Source organism: Mesoplodon mirus, assembly GCF_964341445.2.
Source record: "Mesoplodon mirus genome assembly, chromosome: 14".
In the NCBI taxonomy this organism is placed as follows: domain Eukaryota; kingdom Metazoa; phylum Chordata; class Mammalia; order Artiodactyla; family Ziphiidae; genus Mesoplodon; species Mesoplodon mirus.
Window position 1 is genome coordinate 64,851,363 of NC_138990.1, and position 10,616 is coordinate 64,861,978.

Genomic DNA, 10,616 nt, shown 5'->3' on the forward strand with positions numbered 1-10,616 from the left:
CAGTAACTGTCAACCATTACCGTACAAATATCCTCCCTAAGGCCTAAATTTATTCAGTGCTTTTACTCATTTACTTATTCTCTTACTCAGTTTCTAGGATATTATCTCCATGTGGGCAGGAACGGGACTTTTGTCTGTTTTACTTAACTGTTGCATTCTTGGTGTCTAGAACAGAGGTTGGTATAGAATAAGCACTCAATAAATTGGTAAATGAATGCATCTACTCACTCACCCATTTGTCAGAAAAGGTGTATTAAGCACCTTCTAAGTGCCAGACTCTGTTGCCAGGGGCTGTGATGGGTTAGAGTCTCTGACCTCAGGGAGCTCATGATCTGACAAGGGAAACAAACTTGTGAGCCAGTAACGCAATTGCAATATGATGTATCCACGTGTTACCGAGTGCTGGGGTGAATGGATGAGACTCCTATCTATTCCCCGAGTGCTGGGGTGAATGGATGAGACCCCCATCTATTCCTTTGGGATGCTGCCTAATGTTCATTTAGTGTTGCTACCTGCTGTCTCTCAAGTCAGCAAATTCCTATCTATTAGAGTGAGTTTACATTCAGCCGGATGAGGTACAAGTTCCTGCAAAGAGGAGGAGGAGGCGGCGGAAGGGCTGAGGCTGGAAGTGTTTTGCTGTGCAGGCTGTGCACTGCACAACTCCAGGGGGTGCCATTCATGTAGACTCTGATGGGAGTGGTGCCATCATAGTTGTGCAACATGGCAGCCCTGTGACGGCAGCCTTTAAGGCCACCTCTGAATCATTTCTTTCACTAGGGACCTTGGGGATTGCAGATGACTTAGACAAAACCTCTGAGGGCACTTCCCAATGCATTTTTCTTGGCACATAAGCAGTATGAACAGCTTGCACTGCTAAAGGGAATGAACTCCACTGGGGTCCAATTGCTGTTTAAGCCTTAGTTGGGTGTGGGCCACAGTGACATCACTGACACCATCAGACACATGACTCTGACCTCCAGGTTTCTCCTTATGACAACCTTGGGCCCCTTTTATTTGCCACATACTCTCTACTCAGTACCATATTGTCATCTAATAGGGTGGGGAGCAAGTTCAGTCCTTGGCAACCTTGTGGAATTGAAATGAGCAGTTTTGGGTTTTTTTAAAAACAAGTTTTCTCATGCTTTCTCAGCTCTTCCTACTGGGAACTGGGGGGAAGCTTCTGAAAGTCATGACCCTGGGATGGCAGGGACTCCATGCCAAGGGGACCCTAGGGTTGCAGCAGAAGACTTTGGAAAACAATGATACTTGTCCCCAAAGGGAGGAGGGTGCTCCAGTGATGCGATTTTTGTCTTGCTGAGTAGGCTGTGTCCCTTACATTAGAGCTTATAAACTTGCCCTGTATCTGGGCATATGGGGCTCCTGGTACGGTGTGTGCCTCATCCTTCTTTCCAGGACCTAATGCCACCGTAGAGGGTTTTGAGGCACCCCCAAAGCTTGGCCCTCTCCATGGCAACTTAGTTCCTGTCTTCTGACCTGGAACTCCAAAGAATGGGTCAGTGTTTCAGAGCATGGTGGAAAAGTTAGAAAACTGAGCTCTACACTTGGCTCTGTCACTCTCTGGCCATGTAAGTTTGGGGTAAGTCAATTTCCCATTCTGGGTCACAGTTTCTCCATCTGTAAATGGTATCATCACATCACTTAGGTCTTCCTCCTTGAGCTTTTATGAGGATAGAACAAGATAATGAATGAGAAGGTATTGGAAGCAATATTTGTGCTCTAGGAATGAGTCATGTTGCATGTTTGCTGTTTCAGCATAGTTTGGCTTGATCACATGGGCCTCTGGACACAGAGAGGTGCTTTTTAGTTTCCAGATATCAGGGATTGAGCCCAATGGTAGGTAGGACCAGTGAGAAGCATCTTAAGCTTCCTTTGGAGTAAAGAGTAAAGTCTGGATTTTTAATGGGCTACATTAGTTAGAGTAATACTGGTGGCTGTAAGAAATAAAACGCCAAAGTATCAGTAGCTTAAAACACACTAGAAGTTTATTTCTCGCTCATTAACAATCAAATGCGTGTCAAATGCATGTGTTTATTGTCAGGGGGTGGGTTTTCTCCTTGCAGTGTTTAGAGACCCAGGTTTCTTCCATCTTGTGGCTTCACCATCCCCTTAGGGCAGTGGTTCTCAAGCTTGGTTTCCCTTGCAGCTTTAAGAAGGATTCTTGGTTCCCACCCCAGAGATTCTGATTTAATTGGTTTCTGGTGTGGTCCTTACAGTTGGGCTTTTTTTTTAAAGCCTCAGGTGATTCTAATGTGTAGTTAAGGTTGGGCACGCCCACACTTCGTGGCGTCCTCGCACTTCGTGGCGTCCTCTCCTTTCGACCATGAGAAGGAGAAAGAAACAGAGAAGAGGGTGCGTTTACTTCTTAAAAACGTCAGCCCATGTTGGGTGGACATCGCTTCTGCTCACATTCTATTAGCAAGAGTGGCCGTCTCGCCGCCCTGGCTGCAAGGTAGGCTGTGAGATATGGCCCCAGGTCTGGCGCTGTTTCCCCATTTCCCAGCAATGGCTGTATACTTTGGAAGGGGAGCGTTTTGGTCTGTTATTTATCTGTGTCCCCCGGGCCAACAGATTGACTTACCCAGATGCTAAGAGACCTAACCTGTGGCACAGAAGCTTCGAGCTGTAGTCAGTTCAAAGAGGCTTTCCTGAGGGTTGGCAGAGGAAAGGGTATCACCTAATTGTCTCCGGTTTGGCGGCTGTGGCCACCCACATTCTTGTTTATATTCTGGGATTAGAGGATAGTTTCTTGTTGTAAAGAGCACAGACTTTGCAGGCAGGCAAACTTGGTTAAAATCCTCACTTACTGTTATTAAACTTGTGGTTTGGGGCATGTTAATCAACATCTGTAAACTTCACGCTTCCCAAATGTAAAGTATATATAATTACGCCTACGTTGAAAGGTTTTATAATAATCACACACAAATGCCTACCTTGCCTTAAATAAGATAATGTCTGTTATGGTGCTGAAAATGACAGGCATAGGGCAGGGGTGGGATCCTTGTAGGATCTTCTCTCCTCGCAGAAGGGAGGGATGGTGGGGCTCCCTGCAGTGGCGGGGAACCAGGGAGTGAGGAGAGAGGCTGAGTTTCACTGCTAGGCTGAGAAGCAGCCTCAGGACCACACTTGCCCGGTTAGGTTGGAATAATGGGACTGGCTTCCCCCAACAGATGGGACCCCCTGGACCAGGCTCCTCTGCTCAGTCCAGGGGCATCAGCCCCCTCTTTCCTTTACATCTCCCCAGCCCCCCCACCCCCCGCCCCCCGCCAAGGAGGAGACTTAACTTCTAGAGTCCTAAGCAGCTTGGGAGAAAGACTCCTTACCGGGAAAAAGACTGTTGCAGTAGGGCTTGGGCTCATCAGAAGCCTGGCTGGAGGCTTCCCGCTGGGGTTGCTGCAGCTGCTGCCTGGGGCTGTTGATAAGGAAGATGGGGAGATAGCAGGACGCCTTCCTGTTAGTGCCTGCGAAAAGCGGCCTGTGCAGATAACAACCTGTCAGCTCATAGCCTGGAGTGTGACAAGACTGCCTTTGTGTGGCTCTAATTAGTTCTGTATGTGTCTGGTTGGCAGTGGCAGTGGTGAGGACAGTGGCTGCGGAAGGAGAGAGGCCTGGGCAGGACTGTGGAAACTGACAAAGATGCTTTTGGGGGGCTCTCCCGTCTCCCATCTTCACGACTCTTTGCTTTTCAGCTACTCAGCCCCTTTGGTTTCTACCACAACCCCTTTCTCCACGGGTTGACTTGGATGAGATGGGGCTGAGGTTACTCCAGGTTATTTGAGGGGATTATCTCCTAGGATCCCAAGACGGGAAAGGTGAAGCAGCTTCTGCTGGGGGGTAGGGGGTGCACTGCCTGAGTCTCATGCCGGTGGGTCTGCCACACTCCGGGAAGACGGCAGCAGGACTACAACATCAGCAGTACCCCTGGGGAACCAGCCCTGCTCACCTTATATTTTCTGTTTTGGGGTCCTTTAAGACCTTATCTTTTTGTTTCTCCTGGTATGCAAGTCTGCAGATAAAGCTCCTGTGGTCCTTCGTACAAATTGCTGAAAATGACATCAAGCACCTAGTGTGTGCAATGCACTGTGCTTGACACAGTTTCTAGTGATGGTTCAAGCTTCACAGCAAACATTCAGAGTGTCTATTTTTATCCCATTTTTACTGACGAGAAGAGGGTCCTGGAGAAGCTAAAGAATGTGCCCAGTGTCATACATCTTGTTAAGAGGTGCTGGCCTGTCTGTTTTCAAAGCTGCCTCCTCTGTGCTCTGATCCCCAGCTGGTTTTCTAAAGCACCTTTGTAGATGAACAATGAATTATATAATAAGAGAAGGCATGCTGTTTTATGAGGCAGAATTTTATAATCCCGAATCCAAACATATCATTCTCTGTCCTCTTAAAAAAAATTATTAGCTGGAGTTAGAAAATTAAACCCTAAGATCCCAACATGCCTCCTGCATCTCCTTGGCCTAAGATCGCTTTTCCCAGACGACACCCCATTATTTTGGTACAGTCTTCAGCAAGCCCACTCCTATTTCTTCTTATACTCTGACCAACCAGTACTAAGCAGTTTCAGTTTGTTTCTTAAACTATGTTCTCAGCCAGTGTCTAAGATGGGGCTCAACCAATATGATGGGATATGGTGGGTGTGTGAGCCGTCTGACAGAAGGGTCAGAAGTTCTGGAGGGCGTGTGTATATTTTTAAAAGCATATTCAATGTTGTAATTACTTTGATTTGTTTTAGTCATGATACTTGTGATAATGTTAAATAATAATCGTAAGTTAATCCTGAGAAATATAAAAATTTACAGTAATGTGTGAATGTTGAACATAAAATGACCTTTCTCCAAATATTTTAATTTTTTTTTTTTTTTTTTTTTTTTTTGCGGTACACAGGCCTCTCACTGTTGTGGCCTCTCCCATTGCGGAGCACAGGCTCCGGGCGTGCAGGCCCAGCGGCCATGGCTCATGGGCCCAGCTGCTCCGCGGCATGTGGGATCCTCCCGGACCGGGGTGCGAACCCGTGTCCCCTGCATCGGCAGGCGGACTCTCAACCACTGCGCCACCAGGGGAGCCTTCCAAATATTTTAATTTTAACATTAATTCTAATGTGGCTGTGACAAGGAATGATGAAATGTCTACAATGAGGCAGGCCAGTGAGAGAGATGAGGGGGAGAAGTTATAGGAGGGGGAGAGTTTCTGGGACGCACCCCCAAGTCATCCCCCGCGGAGCCCAAGGACGGGTTTGAGTAGCTTGGGGAGATTAGAGTCCTCAGTCCCCCTCTTGACCCTCCAGGTGGTAACTGTCTCCATGAATGCTCTTTAGAAAACTGCCATCAGGTGGTGTGTTTGTGGTGGGGATGCGGGGATAACAAAGGGCAGGAGAACTTGTTTGGAATGGAGAGCGAACCCACTGGAATGGAGAGAAAACCCACTGGAATGGAGAGAAACTCCACTGGGCCATTTTGTTCTAATTGTCAGGGAGGACATGGTGGCAGGTATACTCACAATGTGTTGATTTGTGATCAGTGTGTAGAGGAAGCAGGACTTGTGTGGGAAAGAGAACACCACATCACCTACATTCAGATGTGACTCATTGAGAAGCTCTTTCTCGGCCCCTGGAGGACTATTCTGGAAAGCTCCATGGCTTTTATGCTCATCCTCAGGAAATATAGTCCAATGGACTTGATCAGTTACACTACTCAATCCAGGAATCAGAATATCCAGTCCAAAATACGTATTAAGTCTTGAACATAGGAGCTGTTCTCCTGCATCACCCCCATGATTGCACCTGTCTCACTCTGGAAGTCCTCACGTAGGGCTTGCCTTGTGCTTCTCCTGCCCACCCTGAGCCTCTGTTTGTTGCTGTTTTGATCTCCTAGGGACTGGTGTGAGAAGAGGGGAGGGGATAGCTAGTTTTCATTCGCTGGGTGGCTGCATTCTTTCCAGGATTGGAAAGTAGTTAAAGAAGCCTTTTAGTGTTGACTGCTGTTGGTAAGCTCTTTGGGGTTTCCCTGCTGGGTCCCCTTCCCTGCCATTCCAGGTGTTCCCTTGGGGTTCCTTCCTCAGCTCCTGGACACTGTGCACTTTCAGCCTCTTTCAGCTGAGGTCTTCCCATCCTTCCAGGCCACCTCTCAGGGCCCATGATGACCCCATGCCAGTTTTCCTCCATGGGTGGCACATGTGTGGCTCACAGGGAGATCTTCCAACATTCCTTGGGAGTACAGGTGCATCCTAAAGCAGTGACCTGTCTCAGCTCCCACCAAGCAGTTGCTCTTTCTTGACTTCTACATTTCCTGGGCAGGAATAGGACCTCAGTCTACAGTCCCTGTGATCTTCCTGGACATGAGTCAGGCACCTGTCTTCAGCATCTCCCAGTTGCAGAAATCACACTTCAGAGCATCCAGTGGTTGCCTTGGGGCCCTTCTCTAGGTGAATTGTTAGAGGCAGCACATCCCTATCCCTGAACAGAGAAGGGTGGGGTGGGGAATCACAGCTCACAATCCGTCTCTCCAAGGAAATCTCAACCAACTTCTCTTAAAATCCTTCTCTAACCCAGTTTTGTATCCTTGATCTTGTTGTGGGGTCCACACATCATGGACCCCACAATTCATTTTCTGTAAATTCTTACCCTATGTGTGTCTGCTTGGGAGGTCTGCTTACCACTTCCTTTGATAGCCTGATATCTATGGCATCTCTGTCAAAACTACAGCAGAAAGAATGCTGTTCTAATATCCTTTGCATGATCCATCTGAGTCGGGCTGTCATTCTTCAAGTAGACTGCTTTGCTGAGTGGAGATACAGGAGACTTAACAGCAGTTGATCTGAGGGTTCCCACAATACCAGTCACAAAGCAGTGGGGATTGGGGGTGGCATAGTACAGAAGGGCACAGGTGATCAGGGGAAATAAATGGATGGAGGAAAGGGCACCTGATGTTCCCTGTGGTGATAGAATCCCTTGGCTGAGGCTTTGACCCCATGTGAGAACTGCAGTCTCCCAGGGATGGGACTCTAACCCTTCGATCAGCATCAGCCCATGTCCCTAAGCCACAGGCACTTGGCAAGGGCACAGGGCTCACCTAGGAGCAGGAGGGGGCTTCCTGGGATGCTAACGCTTTGATTCACTGCAGAACCTCCAAAGCACATCCTCCATCATGGTCCTGACTTGGCCTTTTCTCAGCTCCTTGTGCATTTTATCACTGTGTCCTGTTGAAGTCAGGTATAAAAATGGGCTGAATTTATGCAGCTCTTGGGGGCAGGGCCCAGGGATGAGTGCAGGTTGCCTGACTCCTGGGGCTGGCAAATCCAAGGGGATGTTCCCATTGCCAAGAAATGCCTCTTGCATTGCAAGCAGTCCGCCTAGCAGAGAGCTCCACTCTGAGTGAGGCCCTCAGTACAGAGCTCTGAGGAGGCACAAACTCCTTCAGAATCTCCATGCTTCGGTCTTTTGGCTCCTTGCAGTGGAAAGCAGCACCATGCAGGGTTTAGGAACCCTATTCCTGGGGTGAGATGACCTTGGTTTGAATCTCTAACATTTAAATGTCAAATTGTATAATGTTGAGCAGGTTTTTTTCTGGGCGTTAGTTTTCCCATCTGGGAAATGGGGGAGTAATAGCAACATGATTAATTGAGAAAAATCCTTGTAAATCACATGGCACATAACTCTCTCTCTAACCATTACTCTTGTGAAATTACATTGTGGAAGCCCCAGAAAGACACTAGTTGGTACTCAGAACTCCTTCTGAACTCGTTATGTTATTGGCCTCTTGTCTGTCCTCCTTTTTGCCCCCCTACATCTCCTTTCACTTTGGCACATAGAACTATTGCCAGATGAATTATTTGAAATGAAAAATTTTAAATTATTTGAACTGTCAAAAAATTAAAATGCCCTACGTTTTATTCACCAAAACAAACCAACAAAAACACAAAACAGCAACAACGCTTCTCATCACTGACCCCTACCCTCACCCAAAATACACACACAACACTCCACAGGCAACCCAGGTAGTGGGAGAATCTTTCTTGGGGATAGACCCTTAAGTTGTCAATCAACCACAGAATTTATAATATCCACGCCCCCATGGTTTTAGCACAATGGCATGCTGTCTCATTCCATCGGAGTGCAGGTTCTGTCTTTCTTGGAATTGCATTTCCCTAAAAGCAACCTGGATTAGTGAGCAAGGGGCAGTGAGAAGGAACCCCATTAAACTGGGCAATCCTGTTTAGGAACCATGTTTGATTCCCAGTTTTCTCTGCCCACACACCCCCAGCCCCATCTACCATCTTACTATTTGTAGTTGCAGTTTGCTGCTCCAGTAGAAAAAGCCAGAGGGTTCACAAATTCCCTCATAAAAGAAACTCCATTTAGGAAGTCTTATTCACTAAGGATTTATTAGCTCTTTACACTCTGGAAGCCTGGAGTTTTAATTATTCCAGAAATCCCTAAGTTTTAATTACTTAAATAGATGGTGGGGGTGGGGATAGGACCGACATCTCTACAAATTCATTGTCCAAGAAGATTAACAGTAAAATGTGCAGGTAATGTAAGCTCTGTATGTGGCCAGAGGCAGGGTGGAACAATAAAGAAAGGTCCCGCTTGAACAGTTAAGTGTCATTAGGAGGCAACCTTGTCAAGGTAGTGTCAAGGGTCCAGATGAGTAACTGTGAGCTGAATGGCATAATGGTAAGAGCAAGGTGTTGAGAGGAGGATTGGTCAGGGTACAATGGGCTGGTCAGGGAAGGCTCCATGGGAAGCAGAATTTTAACTGGGCCTACAAGCATGAGTTTTATTTGGACAGGCAAAGAGGAAGGGAAAATGCTTCAGTGAGGACAACTAAAAAGACCTCTCTTTGCTTTGGATTTCAGCCAGGACTTGTCTGTCATTGAAAGGGAGAACTGAGTATGATTTCAGAATCATACTCAGTTTCAGCTATATATACCTATACCAAGTATTTGGGAACATAAGGGAAAAGGGTAATTATCAGAAAGCTGTCTCTTTCTTCTACTTTCTGTCTCCCTCCACCCTGCCCCCAAGGCTTAAGTACTGAGTAACTAATGCAGGTCTAAGGGAAAATAAAAGTTGGAAGTTATTTAGTACTGGAAGTACAATCCAGAGCAATTAGGCAAGAAAAAGCAATAAAAAAATCACAAATTGGAAAGGAAGAAGTAAAATTGTCACTATTTGTAAATCATATATGTAGAAAACCCTAAAGACTCCATGAAAAACCTGTTAGAAGTAACAAACAAATTTAGTAAAATTTTAGGATATAGAATTGATGCACAAAAATCTGTTGCATTTCTATGCACTAATAGTGAACTATCAGAGAAATTAAAACAATCCCATTTACAGTTGCACCAGAAAGAATAAATACCTGGGAATAGATTTAGCCAAGGAAGTGAAATACCTGTATGTTGAAAACTACAAGACATTAATTAAAGAAATTGAAGACACAAATAAATGGAAAAATATTCCATGTTCATGGATTGGAATAATTAATAGTTAAAATGCCCATACCACCCAAAGCAATCTATAGATTCAATGCAATCCCTATCAAAATTCCAATAGCATTTTTCACAGAAATAGAACAAAACTAAAATTTGTATGGGACCATAAAAGACCACGAATAGCCAAAGCAATCTTGAGAAAGAACAAAGCTGGAGGCATCACACTGCCTGATTTTAAAGTATATTACAAAGCTATAGTAATGAACACAATAGGTATTGGCATGAAAACAGACACATAGATAAATGGAATAGAAGAGAGAGCCCAGAAATAAACCCACTCATATATGGGCAATTTCTGACAAAGGATATACAGTGGGGAAATATACAATGGGGAAAAGGATATACAGGGGTATACAATGGGGAAAAGAACAGTCTCTTCAGTAAATGGTGTTGGGAAAATTGGACAGCCACATGCGAATGAAACCAGACCATTATATTAGACCATGAACAAAAATTAACTCAAAATGGATTAAAGACTTGAACGTAAGACTGAAACCATTAAACTCCCAGAAGAAAACATAGTTGGTAAGCCCCTTGGCATAGATACTGGTGATGAGTTTTTGAATCTGACACCCAAAACAAAAGCAACAAAAGTAAAAATAAACAAGTGGGACTCTGTGAAACTAAAAAACTTCTGCACAGCAAAGGAGACCATCAACAAAATGAAAAGGCAACCCACTGAATTGGGGGAAATATTTGTAAATCATATATCTTTATAAGCTCCAAACCTAATTTTGTCCATTTACTTTGTCTACTTTATATTATCTATTTTATCAGAAGATATTATATCACACTCTTTACTCAGAGGCTCTTGACCGAATACTGGAAATGAAAAAGAAGTTTATCAATCCTTCCCACCATTCTAGTGTTGAAGCTAGGAGAAATGTCCCACAGTCAGCCATGGTCACCACAAAGTGACAAGTTAAGTCCGCATAGACCATCCCTATGTTTTCAGGAAGAGCTGAGGTAAAGGAATTCTGAAATAGTTATGTACAGTACAGTTTTGGAGAATCTATTTTTTAAAAAGTTGTAAGTTATGTATGTATTTTTTGTATTTAGTAGCAACTATGGCAGGTATCTCCTGAATTTTTTTGGTGGGG